The following is a 16,608-nucleotide window of genomic DNA, read 5'->3' as shown; positions in this document are numbered from 1 at the left end:
TAGACAGAAGTAAATGCCACCTGAAGCTCATGTTGTAATTATTTTACATATTTTAAATATTATTAATATTACTATTTTTCTTATTCTTTGTCTTTCACTTATACAAGTTTATTAAGATACTTCTATTATGTTCAGTGATGTCTTGTGTAGCACTACATACTGTTAAATGTGGTTTTATTTCTCTGTGTGCAAGTACACTACCCGACAAAAGTCTTGTCACCTTTCCAAGTTTTAGGAACAACAACTAATAACTTGACTTTTAGTTGATCAGTTGGTATCAGAAGTGGCTTATACAAAAGGCAAAGGCCTCTAGATTATGCTTGTTATACCAAAATAAAATATGACCATGCCTTGATTTTTAATTATTTAATTAGGACAGAAAAGTCTGACTTTGCTTAGACAAAAGTCGTGTCACTTAACAGAATTAATGTACAGTATAGAATATAAAGTCATGGTGCAGTGGAGAAAGAATTAATATTGTGTATGACTTCAGTGAGTTTGAATGACTGCATCCATACATCTCTGCCATGACTCAAATAACTTACTAATAAAGTCATCTGGAATGCAAAGAAAGCATCCTTTCAGGACTTCCAGAGTTGATCAAGATTTTTTGGATTCATCTTCAAAGCCTCCTCCTTCATCTTACCCTAGACATGCTCAATAATGTTCAATAATGTGACTGGGCTGGCCAATCATTGAGCACCTTGACCTTCTCTTTGCTTTCAGGAACTCCTTCTCGTCCTTCTGGGAAGGAGTGCTATCTGCTGAAGAATTTGCCCTCTCCTGTGGTTTTTAATGTAATTGGCAACACAAATGTCTTGAAATCTCAGGCTGTTGATGTTGCCATTCACTCTGCAGATCTCTCGCATGCCGCCATACTAAATGTAACCCAAATCATGATTTTTTGTTCACCAAAAACTTGACTGATTTCTATGAGAATCTTGGGTCCATGTTGGTTCCAGTAGGACATCTGTAGTATTTGTGATGATTGGGATGCAGTTCAAAAGATGATTCATTGGAAAAATCTACCTCCTGCCACTTTTCCAACTGATCCACTAGGAGTCGAGTTATTATTTGCAGCTCTTACAACTGGGATCGACACTAAGATTTTGTCAGGTATTATGGCATAGAGCTTAAATGTTAATAAATCCTTCCTGACTGACTCTGACTCTCCACCCGGATTGGTTAACAGTTTTGCATATTTAACATTTTTTTGTTAAGTTAGAAAGGACAGCTGTGTGGCCACTGATGTATATTTCTGCATACAAGTCTTTCACAGATGGACATGTTAAGGTTAAATGATCTGTAATAACAGACCCACGTTTGCCTCACAGCTACTCAAATAGTAGGCAAATTATTAAATCATAAATTGACTATTGTTATTTTTGCACATGGATTAATGCAATATTTATTCTAAATGACTTTTTAATCCATTCACATAATCAAAATAACTTCCCACTCTCCTCCCACTCTACCAGCACCTCTTCTTATATCTGATGATGTTTCACTGGGTTTCCTATCACTCAAACGAGATCAACCAATAGCAAACAACATCCAATCAATTCTCCCTATACCAAACCAAGTCCTACTCAACATTTAAATCTCCTTCACTGTAATAAATGTCAGAAGAAAATACTACGTTTGAAGAAAAGACTGCTTCTGTTCAGACTAAACAGGCATAAACTGTCAAAGCTGTCGACTGTGTGTTTGGTCACAGTTATATGAAATTAATATGTGAGCAAATGCAAAGCTATAACCCCCGCTCACCCGCAGAGAAACACTACACTGCCATTGACTAAACTGTAAATGATACACCTGTCAATTTTGTACCTCAGTGGCCACAGCCAGTCCGTGCGTTCATTTCATCTGTATGCTTTGATACTTCCTCTCTTTGGGTTTTAGCCAAACGTCCTTTATGGGCTCTCTAGAGGTATGTTATGGCGAACCACATATAGCTTTACCACCGTGGCCCCATTCACGCTGTAGGGAATACAAGAGTGGAGATAAACGACAGTAGGGCTGAAAAGGAGACTGAGGCTCTGGGCACAGATAAATCTAGTGGGAGGATACACTTCTTCAAGCTGGTCCACTAGATCAAGATTACTTACAAACCCATTGGAGTAATAGCTTAGCCACTTGTATTTTATCTGCTTGAGATGAGGGTGTGGGGTTGTTTTATTTAATAATGAAGACCAACTGGACCACTGCATTAAATCAGGTATCACTGTATACATACATTAGGCCTCATTTGTGAAATACAGGAAACCAAGCAGGTTAGGGTAATTAGACAAGTTATTGTATAATAATGGTTTGTTCTGTAGACTAACAAAAAAAATATATATTTTTAATTATAATTATGCACAGTTCATTCACTTAATCATTTTAAAGCAACACATTAACTCACTTTAATACTGACTAATGTTTTATACAGAAAAGTCAACTTATCACTTTTTACAGTGTGCAATTTATAGGCAGGGATATGCTAATTCTGATGTGCCCTATTTACGAATCATTAGAATTTGTTAATATACACATATGTACATTTAATATCTGACGTTTTATGAAGAGTTAGTGAATCCAAAGATATGTTTTACAAGAAATATGTTTTACACACAAATTACTCAATTTACCTAAATTTGGTCATTTAGCAGACACTTTTGTCTAAAGCAACTTATAATTGAGAAGACATTCATCTTTATTTCTATAGCGCTTTTACAATGTAGATTGGGTCAAAGCAGCTTAACATAAAAGTTTTAGTAAATTGAAACTGCTTCAATACAGTCTGCAGAGTGGAATTTCAGTTTAGTTCAGTTTAGTGTGGTTTAAATTTCACTGCTGAAAATCCAAATACTGAAGAGCAAATTCATTGATTCATTGAGCAAGCCGGTGGCGACAGAGGTGAGAAACAAACTTCACCAATTGACAAAAGTGAAGGAACAAAAAACATGAGAAAGACCATGGTCAGTTGGGCACAACCATTTCAGCGATTTAACAAGATGTGGCAATATACACTAGAAGTGCTAAGTGCTAATATTTATGAATGTGTCATGAATAAGGTCCCATTATTTGGGTTTCATATGTTAAAATGTACAGGCTCACCACAGACACTGTATAGGCTTGTTGTTGGTGTCACAAAGACATATTTGGCTTCTTTCGTGCAAGAAATAAACCCCCAGTTTCACAAACAAAGTTTAAGTTTAAGTTTGATTGGCCAAGTTTAAGGCTAGTCAAGATTAAATTGCATGTTTCATCTGTCTCAACTTAAAATAACTTGCGGTAAGATGTCTTAAAATACATCAGTGTTATTTTTTGTCTCCAGGTGCACATCAGTAATACATTTTTCTAAGGCCATTTTTCTAAATGTGGCTTAAATAACCTAATTCATCTAAGCCCTAGTCCTGGCTTAATCTAAGCCCTGTTTGTGAAACTGGGCCAAAGAGTTGTACTAGTTTGGAGTAAGCTTAAGAACATTTTTTTAGTAACGTTTCCCGTAACATAATCTTACAATAATGCTTCTGTTTTTACCTGCATGGCACTATTGTTTTCTAAATAAAAACCTTGCAGCTTCGTAAGAAAACTTCTTTTGAAGCTTTTAAAATATTCTGAGGTTTCTGGGAAGCAGCAGAAGCAATTAAGTAAGCTCATATTACATGCATGTATATTCGCACATTTCCTTCTCTCTCTTTCTTAACACATCCAAGTCTTCTATCATTTATCACCTGCCTTCACTTCGCCTCTCTTCATTTTTCACACCTTCTTTCCCTGAGCCTCCAGCCTTAAATTTCAAGCACAGCATAGTTCTCCACAGCAATTTGCAGTAGATGAAGTATGTCCCCAAACAATTTGCACAAATATGTGGGCATGTGTGTTGTTTGTATGTTTATTGTGGGTATACACTCACCTCGCCTCAAAGGATTTAATGTAATCTGCTGACAGACTCAAAATGCGGCATGAGGTTTACATTAGGTAGAGCATACGGTTCTATACTGTAAATTGGATCAAACAACCAAGGGTAATTTGAATGACTTTTTTTTCTTTTTTGTTAAAATAAATGCTCTTCTTTTGAATGTTTTATTTTGAAAGAAAGAAAGAAAGAAAGAATGAAAGAAAGAAAGAAAGAAAGAAGAATGAAAGAAAAAAGAAAGAAAGCAAAACTTAAGAAAGAAAGAATAACAGAAAGAAAGAATAAAAGAAAGAAATACTTAATAAAAGGAAAGAAAGAAAGAAAGAAAGAAAGAAAGAAAGAAAGAAAGAAAGAAAGAAAGAAAGAAAGAAAGAAAGAAAGAAAGAATTCAGCCTCATTATTAAAATTACTGCTGATCATTTGACGAATTATCATACTTTAAGACAGTGACGTCTGGCAGAATAATGCTATTATATTTTAAAGTGCATTAAAACATAAGACAGTAATTGTTATGTTTTAAAAAGTGTATTTCATTAAAAGGATGTCTGGTGAGCATGAGAAGCATTCAAAAATATGAATATTTTATTGTCATTAAATAAATATAAATTTTTTAATAATAATTAATATTAAATCTGAGGTTAAAATATGATGATGTGCCCCTAAAGACTGGAGAAATGATGCTGAAAATGTGAAAGTACTTCTCCAATGTAGAAATAACTTAGATTTTAAAAATGAATTAAATATTTTTATAATAAAAAGTTACAATTATTATTATTATATAAATAACAAAAGTTAATTATATAATAAAACGTTACTATTGCAATTACTATTTACTATTGTAATTTACTATTTACTATTGTAATACATTCATTCATTCATTTTCTTTTCTGGCTCAGTCCTTTTATTAATCAGGGGTCGCCACAGCGGAATGAACCGTAAACTTATCCAGCAAATATTTTACGCAGCGGATACACTTCAAGCTGCAACCCATCACTGGGAAACATCCATACACACTTATTCACTCACATACACTACAGACAATTTAGCCTACCCAATTCACCTGTACCGCATGTCTTTGGACTTGTGGGGGAAACCGTAGCACCCGAAGGAAACCCACACAAACATGGGGCGAACATGCAAACTCCACACAGAAATGCCAACTGACCCAGCCGACCATGAACCAGCAACCTCCTTGCGACCTTCTTGCTGTGAGGCGAATGTGCTACCCACTGCGCCACCGTGCAGCCCAATTGTAATACAATTTATTTTCCTTTTTTTATTTAGGCATAGTGCCGGAACGTCTGTTTTGTATCACCTGAAGATTGTAAAATAAAAACTATACAAAGCGATTATTTAATGAGTGTGAATCATGACCTTCTTAATAAAATTACTGACAAGATTAACACACCAAAAAAAGTTTTTAAAAAACGTGAGCACTTCATTACGCAATTTTTTTTTTTTTTTACTAATTTTACCTAAAAAGCACAAGAAACATTTTTGGATCAACAACTTTATTTTACTAGCATTTAATTATAAATCTGAAGCTAATGTTGATTTGTAAACATGCAGTTTTAAACTCTACATACGATACGATTTCATTATCAGTTATTTACTAATTTGTTTAATTTACTGTTTAATTTAATGCACTAATAATTTTGGTGCATCCAAAACAACGTTATGTATCATATGTTTTAACTGCTGGAACTTATGTGCCTAATATCAATATTATGCAGATTTAAAATGCAAGATTATAATGAATTAGGGTACATATAGATAACAGATAAAATAATAACAGATAAAATGTGCTATTAAATGTGCTATTATCAATCACAAGGTAACTCATGGTGATTAATTACAAATAAAATTTGAATAATTCTAATAATGAAAATTTTTTTTACAGCATTTATTAATAATCATAGTTCAACATTGACTAATGCATTATTAAAATCCAAATTCATGCTTATTAACATGAGTTAATGTACTGTGAGTTAACATAAACAAACGATGAATAGTTTTATTTCCATTAAATAATGATAATGAAGATGAATACATACTGTAATGTAATGGCCCACTGAGTTTCCACTGAGTGGTCCGGTACAGTATAGTTCGGTATGCTTTTATGGCCGTTTCCACTGTCAAAAGATACATAAAAGCGAACCATACCATAGCACTTTTTGGGTATCATTTCGGAAGGGTCCCTAGCACAACAAAAGTGTACCAAAAGGTGGAGCAAGACGCACAGATGAACAGTATTGGTTTACAGAGATACGTCACTTGCTGGACAAGCAGGAGAATTAAAGCAAAGGAACCACCATTTTAAAAAAAAAAACAGCTGAGACAATACACCTTAATATGTACATATAATAACGAGCCAAGGTCAACCTGAGCTTAAGCAAACCTTGTCGTCGCCATATTGAACAGCCACAAAGCCCAAAGTACTATTGGTACCCTTTTGGCAGTGGAAATGCAAGCTTGATAAAGGTGGCCCGTACCATACCGTACTGTACTACTCAGTGGAAATGGGTCATAAGAAATGTAGCTTTTTGTTAGTTTATGGTAGTAAATACAACATTAATGTAAAGTTTCTGTTATTAAAATGTTAGCTCATCTAACATACAATGCAAACAGTATGTAGAGAGAGGTATAATGACCACACATGTACCTCAACTACACACATACAGTATATAGGATCTATAAGAGTAAAGGAGAGTAAAGGTCTAAGTGGCTCCCAGTGAGCCGTGCACTCTCTCAGCTGGCTTGTTTTGCCACTGGAGATGATAGCATAGTGAGTTAATGAGAGCAGCTCCGAAGCCGCAGCCGAGTCTCAATCTAACAACGGCAAGAAAAACAACAGGAGTGACAACAACAGAAGATAATAACACCGCAATTACCCAAGCTAAATATATACCAGGGGCTATGGACCGTGGACAGCAACGATACCATTAAACTGACTCTGAGGTCTAGTTAAGCTGCCAGTGAGCACTTTCAGCCACTAAGAAGTGCCTTCAAGTACATCCACTGCATCAACTGACATAATAGAAATACACATTGTCGGTGAGCAAGGAACTGTTTCGTCCATGATTCCAATTAATTTTCCTCTGTGATGTTTTTTTTTTTTTTTTCTAAATGTTCAGACGGAACACTATATTACATGTGACAAGTTTATTCAGTCTGCTTAGCCGCTCCGACCTTGATAAGGCCAGTTATCAAAATTTCTCCATCTCAGAGCGCAGCCGAGACCCGTCAAGCTTTTCTGAGCCGGCGCTACGGAGGAGCGTTTCACACTTGACTAGCCACAGATGTGTTTTGCAGAATATTGATTTATTGTTTGATTGATTATTCCTCACATCATAAATCTGCCAGTGAATGGGATCAGACGGCGAAAGATACAAAAAGCACAAAAGACTGGCTGGCTCATTATTTCCGATGTTGAGGCGGCTACTGAAATGACACTTTCTTCAAAATGGCAGAATTATCCATTTTGGAGAGTGGGGGGTGATATTTGATTCGTTGTCTGTTGAGTGAAGAGCTAATATCTACTGGAAAAAAACACGGGGGGCTTGAAGTATCATCAGGCAAAAAAAAACAAAAAACATGTCTTTCTTTATGACATGAGAGGATCACAAGATATGAAATACAAATATATTTAGTTTATACAATGGGATATGCATAAATAGAAAATATTAAGAGAGCACTGTGCCATTATAAATATGTCTGTTTATAGTTTTGTGTTTGACTCAAATGTGATTTTTGTTGTATTAAAAATATGAATAACGTACTTTAGTAATTTGTAGTAAATATTACAGTGTTTTTGAACCACACTGTAGTAAAGTGTATCATACTGTATATGTTATAGTATTCACAAAATTATGTTACTGAATGTTTTAACATACTGTAGCATCAACTAAGTGAAATGATAAATACTTTAGTTTTTACTACAGTAAACTGGAGTGTATTGTAGGATAATATACCTGATTGTAGAAAACTTATACTACCTACTTATACTACTTGTTATACTACCATAGCACTATAGAATTAATACAGTGCTCAGCATATATAAGTACACCCCTCACAAATCTCTTTTAAATTTGTATTTTTAATAGGAAGCTATACAATATTATATTTGTACACATACATTAGATTGGTCAGTACTATCTTTCAATTTCTAAATAGGTTTGGTGACTAAATTTTTATTTTAATTAATATATCTGTTTAATGAATCTGTTTTGTTTAAACACACCAAAATATGTTGCCTATATTCACTGAGAAATGGATACAAACATTTATTTTCAAAATGGGGTGTACTTAATTATGCTGCGGATCTACATGCAGTTTATTAAAGGAAAGTCATTGGGGAAATGGTCACAAATATGAGCATAAAAGTCATCCAAAAAGCAAGGTCAAAAACAGCCGAATGGTCAGGCTAGGCGGCAAAGAATCAAAAACGATAACCAATCAAAAGGGTAAAAAAAAACAGAAGACCAGAAAAGAGAAAAAACGCTTTGTAATGTTGACAGATAAATAAGACTTAGCAATGTAAATGTGAAAGGGAGTGTGTATAAATATTCCATGTAATCATGGTCGTTGCAATGTGTAGTTACATTTTTTAGAGGTGCACATCAGCGTCGTCGTCAGCCACGTTGAGAGCTATGCGACTGTGTGAAGGCTGCACCAGAGCATACGTGTGCACTTGACGCAGAAGTATAAATAAGCCTTTAGTGCCTGGATTATTATCAGCTGTGGCATGGCTTGATGAGTGCAAAGAGTTCTGGGAGTTGTAGTTCGGTTGGAATACCTGAAGCAATCTCCAGCGGGGAAAACACAACAACTATAGTATGTTTCAAAAACACTCTTTTACTGTAATACTGTAAATTGCTATAGTATTTGTAGTTTCACGTGGAAGGTAAATTCTAGTAACATTTATTTTTTTATTTAAAATACACATTGAGGAAGATGTTGAGCCAAAATGTTTGTGTTTACATCTCTGAAGAATGTGAAATAAAGAAATATAAAGCAATTACTCAACGAGGGTGGATCAAAACTTTTTAAGTTACATTTAAAATAAAAATATTATTTACAATGTTTTTCCAATACATTAGCCAGAAAAAAGACATTTTTATTTTTACACAAAAACAAAACTTACCCTTATTTCAACTACAGCGACCAACATTCTTACAATCTCAGGGGATGCAAAAGTATGAATCTTCCTCATTAAACAAAAAGTATATTTTGCAAATCGATCTTCTATCAACATCAACACATCAATCATATTTTCATAAAAAGCATTTTTAAAAAGCAAAAAATCTGTGCTTTTTACAGGGTTGAAAATGCACTTACTGACAAATAAAATCCAAGTTTCCTAGCTGCAGTGTTTGTGAACAAAGAGTCTGATTATTATTCTGAGAAATGGCACTATTAAATGCCTTCCTATATTCAGCTGTGACCAGACACCTTTAGTTAAACGATCCAAACACATATCTCTCAAAAAATAGCCGTGAATCTGTGGAACATGCAGCGCGAAGTCACAACTCACTTCAAAACGCTCTATCCACCTCCACAGCACCTCATTACTGCCTTTCTTATGCAAATGCGAGGAGACAAACTGGCGTCACACAGACACGCAGCCTGCCGTCCTACAGGCATCTCTGCCTCTCCTAACGAATACGTCTCAACTTTTGAACTGCTCTCTCTCACTTCCCCAGGTGTGGAGCCTCAGCGTTTTTTTTTAAACACTACCATTTTCTAGGACAGCACATTAAAATCGAAGAAGCCTGTGGTTGAGTGACGTCAAAATCTTAAGATCTTATCTCAGTTTCATACAGGAGAAGATTCGGTTCATCTGGAAACCAGCCAAGGAGATGAGAGAAAACAGATTCTTCCACTAACGCATATTTATTTCACAGCTCTTCTCGAGAAACCCAGGCGGGCACTTTTATTTTGGAAAGTCCTCCTCCATGCGTTGGGACCTGTCCGACCTGTCAGAGCCAGCTACCTCTCTGGAGCATCAAACCAGCAGCCAACCCTCTCACTCAGTCCCTGCCATATGTCCCAGTGTTCTGCCAATTCCTTGCACACAAGACCTCAGAGCACCCCATTAGCAAAAGTGAAAGTGAGAGAGAGAGAGAGAGAGAGAGAGAGAGAGAGAGAGAGATGGAGGAAGGAGAGAGGGTAAGATTCGGATATAAACATACATCGAAAAAAACAGAGGTGGGGAGATATAGATCAGCAGAAAAAAAGAGCATCAGAGCAAAAACAGAAACAAGCTAAAATGGAGAAACTGCAAAGATCAAGTATAGTGAAAAATAGAGGTTACAGGGGCAGTTTAAACAAAAAATATAAAAATTCTCATTATTATTTGGGATTTTTTAAAGGACCGCGAAAACCCCCCTGTCTCAGCAGGCTGTTTCACACCTCCACTTAAAAAAAGAAAAGTCAGGACAGTGGGTAAGTCCATGTTAAAGCGGCGAGTGGCGAAAAAAGGAAGGGTTTGCATGAAAAGTGGAGCTTTGTTACATGCACAACAGCTGATTTTCACACCAGCAACATAAACACAGATGCAGAGGAGATGGACAGTGATTTGGAGAGCAGCATTTGAGAGCTGTTTAGAAGTGGAGAGTTTTCAGTCCATAATATTGTACTGATATTACTGTAAACTAAGTAACTAAATCATTTTGATTAAGGTTTGTCCTTAAAAACTAGTACTGCTGATGATATTAACTTTGCCATTTGAATAAACATAAACAAAGAACATTGATCACACTAACCAAATCTGTAGAGACAGGACAATCAACATGAACTGGAACTGTGTCTTTTTGTACAAAAAGGTGTTGAAAACTCAATGATGTTACTTTGTAGTGGCCGGTACAGACAGCCAATCTCCATGCTGGAATTTACACAATGATCTCATTGCTTTAAAAATTCTTTTTCACCCAGAAGAACGAATTTGCCCAAAACAACCAATTTTCACTTTTTTTGTGTGAAATATATGTGTCCTAATAGTGTTTTTTTTTTTTTTTTTAGCAGTGTGGGACATACTCTAAATATGATTGTCAAGATCTCAAAAAAATGTGTTTTGTGAACCTTTCAAGAGTGGGACAACTGCCATCCAAATGATTGAGCTAACTATACTGGTATAGGATTCTTGACATAGTGTACAATATACGATATATATACAATATACAATAACTATATTGCAGTTATACTTTACTACAAACAAACTAGCTTATTTGAGGCTCAAGTTATGCTAGTGCTTTGAAGGAATCATTTATTCTGGAATGAAGACTATAGTGTTAGCAGAGCATGTTTGTGATTCACTTAATTAAACTGACTAGTTTGAATAATTTCATTTGGGAGTCTGAGAATGTTGGGTGATTTGCGTGTTTCTGAATCACTGAAAAAATCTGTTCACAAAGGTTAATAAACTGGGAATCAAATAATACTGGATGCACTGAATGACTTAAAAGATCGTGCTTTTAAGAATCATTTATTCAAATTTGGACTACAGTATTTTCATTTCATTTTCTTTCAGCTTAGTCCCCTATTCATCAGGGGTCATCACAGTGGAATGAACTGCCAACTTTTCCAGCACGTTTTACGCAGCGGATGCCTTTCCAGCCGCAACCCGGTACTTGTAAACACCCATACACTCTCACATTTAGACAAACTCATACACTATGGCCAATTTTGTTTACCTAATTCACTTGCACCGCATGTCTTTGGACTGTGGGGGAAACGGGAGCACCCGAAGGAAACCCATACGAACATGGTGAGAACATGCAAACTCCACATACAAATGCCAACTGACCATGCCAGGACACAAACCAGTGGCCACCTTGCTGTGAGGCAACAGTGCTAAGTACTGCCGCCTGAACTACAGTATACTGGTTGCTATTAGTGTTTTTGATTTACTCAAAAGAAATGGTTCATAACAGTCAGTCCATCTAGAATCAGACTCCACTGCTTGCATGGTATGTTTTTGATTCAATAAAAAAGGAAAACTATTCATAATAGTCTTTTATTTAAAAAAAAAAAAAAAAAAAAAAAAGGTTTGCATAGGTGGCACCGTATGTTCTTACCTCACTAAAAAAGGTTCATCCGAGTCTTTTATTTAAAAACTGGACTACACAGGTTGCACCGTATGTTCTTTATTTATAAAAAAAAACGTCCATAAGAGTCTTTTATTAAAACCTGACCTACTACTAGGTTGCACAGTATGTTTTTGATTCACTGAAAAGCACTGTTTCACAAGAGTTAGTCTAATGGGAATAAGACAATAGTTGTAGCACTACAGTATGTTTTAATTGACTTAATAGAACTGGCTCATAAAACAGTCATTTAATCAAGAATTGAACCATAATGGAAGCAAAGAATGTTTTAAAATTCGTTCTTTTAAAGAACCATGTGTGTGTGTGTGTGTGATTTAATTGGTAATTGGACTACACTGGTACACTAAAAGGAACCAGTTAACCAACAATATTCTTACACACACGAAAATGCTGTTTATGACCACCAAGAGTCAGTCAGTCTGTCATAAAGGTTTAGACTGACACTAGCTAGAGAAAATGACAGAACGTTTGTTTTTGGGTGAACTGTTCCTAAAAGAAAAACAAGAGCTGGGCGTGTAAAGACTGTCAAGATTCCCACGGACACAAGGATAGAGTGTGAGAGAGGTGTTCTTTGTAAACTCAGCCAGAGCTCTGTGCTGGATGAGTGTAATTTGATGTTATCGTCAGACCGTGAATGTGGATACATGGGTCTGTGCTGATATTGAATAACAGCAGGGAGGAAAGCTCTGAATCTCAGCACTCAGAGTACTTCTCTCTCTGCTCAAGCTCTCCAGCATGGATGCAATATGGCATGTAGGCTATACGTGCCAGAACAGCCTCGTAACTGATCAATGCACACAAGTACACATACACTTGCGTTCATTATAGACCTTCCCATCACAGCAGAAATTGCCTATACAGCCAGCATGCAGTGTTCTCTCATCCCTACTGCATATCAATGCCATTATCTCAGACCTGTATTTCCAGATTGCTAAAGTAAGCTCAGTTTGGCGCTGAGTGGAAAGCTGTCCTCTCAGCACTGGTGTATTTTTAGAAGCCTGAATATGATAACGTAACGCAGCTCTCTGCTAGCATCCGTCTTTAAATGCATTTCTCTGCTTTCGTCAGTCAGACTTTAGGTTATCGATCCTCTATATTTACGCTCTCTCTCACAAACAGGTCTGTGTAAGGTAACCACTAATGGAGTGACCACATCGTTTGTACTGTTTCTCCCAGGTGTGACCCTCAAAGAGCTGCCACCATTTCTTCTCTGCTTTCGTTCAGCTGACTGCATTTCATAAGCAAGAGTCAGTCTAGCTTGCAGGCTAGCTTGTGTTGCAATAACAAAATGGCAGTTGTGAAAATGGCAGCTATGTTTGCCAAAAGCGCTGTTGTTGCTGTGGTGATACTCAAGCCAACAGCATGACTATGATACTACTTTTGTACAGGGAAGTTATTATTGTCTAAAGTAGTTTTTATGCATTACATAGCAAGCTGTTTTGCTTATTTTAGTCTGGTCATTTAAAATGGCTTCAAATAAAGCACAGTAATAATAAATGGTTGAGTAAATTCAATGAGTCATATAATAAAATCATCTTACATTTTCTAATGAATCCTTATTTTTGATCCAAACACTTGAGGCTAATTCGGTAAATGATTCACTACAATATAGTAGGTAAAAAACAGAGAGTAAAAAAGTACAATGTTGTTTCATTGTGATGCTCATCTAAAAAAACATTGCAAATCACCTTCAACCAACACCATTAATTCCTATGGTAAATTCTTGTGTTTTGGAGGAGTCATGGCTTTATAGAGAGCTCTGAAAGGTGTGGTGTGTAAGTTTGACACCCAGTGGTTGAACTAGGTATTGCACTCCTGGTTCAAAACAAATGCAAGCACTGGTTGCCAGGTTGAGGACAGTAGCGAATGATTTAAACCATGTTCTAAATAAAAGCAACGGCACCCGATAGAAAGAATATGTTCAACAATAAAATGAGTTCTGTCCTAACCAATACCTTGAATTGATATATTAGAAACAGCTGCTATTTCTCACAGGTGAACAACAGAAAACTGAAAATGATCACTTTAGGTAAACCTTATGTGCTTTACTCAGTGCTAAATTCTAATAATGTAAGTTTGAATGTCATTATACATGACATATACATGACATTGTCATATACTGAAAGCAGCAGCAGATAGTTCACCTCAGATCTTGAAATTTCTGTTGTGTTTCATCTGGTACAAACAGCCAAATTGCTTATCCATGCATCTCTGGTCACGAAGTGTGTTGTTAGGACACAAGCTCACAATGTAACCTGCTAACCTAATGTTTGCGCTCGTAACATTATTATAATTTGCTGTTTAGACTATGTTTGTCTACGTTTGGCTAGCTAAAGCAATTTACTCCAGGAAGGGGATTAAAATCAGGGGCCGTGCGATTTACTTCCAGTAAGAAGTTGAATTTGAGGGGCACGTAATTAGAGCTGTAAAGCTTAACTTTTTGAGTTTTGGTGAAAAATCGAATCTGTTGAAGACGTCCAATAGATTAATAGGTACTAAAAAAGTCTACAGAGGGGGTGATCACCAGAATGGGGAAGTCCCAGAGTAAAATGAGAAAATATGATACATCTGTGTTTTGGAAATATGGAAAAACTGTATCTGATTGGGCAGTGAAAAGATTTACTTGAGCTATCACCATACTGGTAGATCAGTCTCTGTGGGATAGCAGTATAATTACAATAAGTGAGATTCGAGACATGACTCACCACAGATAATCTGTTGCAGGAGAGTTAAAGTCCCTGGCATCTGGCTGGGATCAAGACCTTTTATTACATTTGGCTAAAGCGATCTACTCCCGGGAGGAGGTAGAAATCAGGGGGGTGATCACCAGAAAGGGGAAGTGCCAGAGTAAAATATGAAAATATGATACATCTGTGTTTTGGAATATGTAAAAAAGCCTTTATGCTGTTTTCATATATTTTTATATTATTTGTTTCTATTTTATTTATACTTGTCTCTTTTATTCCTGTATATGTAAAACACTTTGAATTGCCACTGTGTATGAAATGTGCTATACAAATAAACTTGCCTTGCCTTAGATGTTAGTTAAGAACAAAAAATACTTGCTGGGATTCTTTGAAAAATATTATGCAGTTTACCTCTCAATAATATTTTACTGAATCTTGATTTAAGTCAAATTTCACTATCCTAAAACAAAAATATTATGAATCAGACCCTCTTAATAAAACCATAGCTGTGCTTGCTTCTTCTTTCTCTTCTCTCACAGAAAGTGTGCACACTACTGTTGCTCCAGTAGCCATTTTACAATCCATGATGGAAGACTTGCCGCTTGGAGCTGCAGCGCTGCACACTGCTTCACAGCAAGACGGCACCACCCGAACACACTGCAAAATGTGATTAACACATCAGTGTGCTTTACACATGCGCCTTTCTCCTCCCATTCTCCAGAGAAACTACAGTCTGGGGAGGGAGGTTGTCGGCGAGTCCCGATGGTAATTGTTGGTGCAGGGGAAAACAAGAGCGGGTTGAGACAGTTTGGGAAGGGACACGCAACCGCTCATTTTTCAGTGCGAAAGCTCCCCTCCGTGCTTACCAGATCAAAGAAGGGAATTTAATAGACCACCCATAGTGTGAGATGACAGCAAAGACAGGACATGGGACAGCGCCGCTTCAGAACGACGAAGCAAACGCAACAGAACGTTCTCCCACCTGAAGACATCAAAGTGTTCCTGTACCTTATAGTGGATCTGAAACATTTAGTTCGAGCACAGAACTACCTTTCATATCCATACACCAGCCGAGACAAACAAGACGATTACGCTCAGGTCTGCAACTCCTCCTCTTGAACGCCACGGTAATCAAATTCTCCACAGCATGAAGACCGAAAGCAACAAAATGCCCCGGAATGATAAATAGGAGAGCGTGTAAGCTTGGCAGGAAGACTAAATGACGAGAAGAGGCAGTAGAAAGCTGCGCCGTCCTTAGGTAGAAGTTCAGTCTCACTCACTCCGGGCCCCAGCTTCCTCCATCTCCATACACGCAGACGTAAACACACGTAAACACCTCGGCTAGGGCTTTATGAATGACTCCTGATCCATAAACACACACAGCCAGAGATGAGCTGAGGGAGCAGCCCTGCCGCTCTCTGATAAGCTCCTCTTCCTTCTACCTTCACTTCATCTACATAATTCTGCCTCTGTAAAATATGCAATTGTTCATTTCATGCCTCAAGTGTTTACGTGGTTATATAAGTTAAAGGGGGAGACTGGGGCTTCTCTGTCTTTACTTCTCTCAATCTCCTTGTCTTTAATTTTCTCTCAGCCACTTCATTTCTTTTTTTATATTGCTCGCTAGAATAAATCACAGAGCATCTGAGCACCGCAGTCGACCAGGCTCGGGGACTGACAGAATATTTGGTGTTACGTAATCCAGGATATAAAAAAAGGTATGTCTATTTTCTTAGAATTACATTAAAATTACATAATCAGATTATACTTACATTTAAATTGCCAATTTTTGTGTCTAATGAAAAAATAAAGTACCCCGGCTGGGAGCAGCACGCTTGACTTCTTTTGGCTCATCTCTCCTACTCTCAGTGAAAATGAACTGACTTAGCAGGTAACTTTTCCAATCTGATTT

At 36.7% G+C, this 16,608-nt stretch overlaps 1 protein-coding gene across 49 annotated transcripts in view; it reads right to left on the bottom strand.

Annotated features, from left to right (window-relative positions):
* Window positions 1-16,608, bottom strand: part of nrxn1a (neurexin 1a) — a 290,869-nt gene that overhangs the window by 196,648 nt on the left and 77,613 nt on the right.

This window comes from Danio rerio, chromosome 12 (assembly GCF_052040795.2).
Source record: "Danio rerio strain M-AB ecotype USA chromosome 12, GRCz13ab, whole genome shotgun sequence".
Taxonomy (NCBI): domain Eukaryota; kingdom Metazoa; phylum Chordata; class Actinopteri; order Cypriniformes; family Danionidae; genus Danio; species Danio rerio.
The sequence above is the reverse complement of the archived record's forward strand: the minus strand, read 5'-3'. Positions and strand labels throughout refer to the sequence as shown.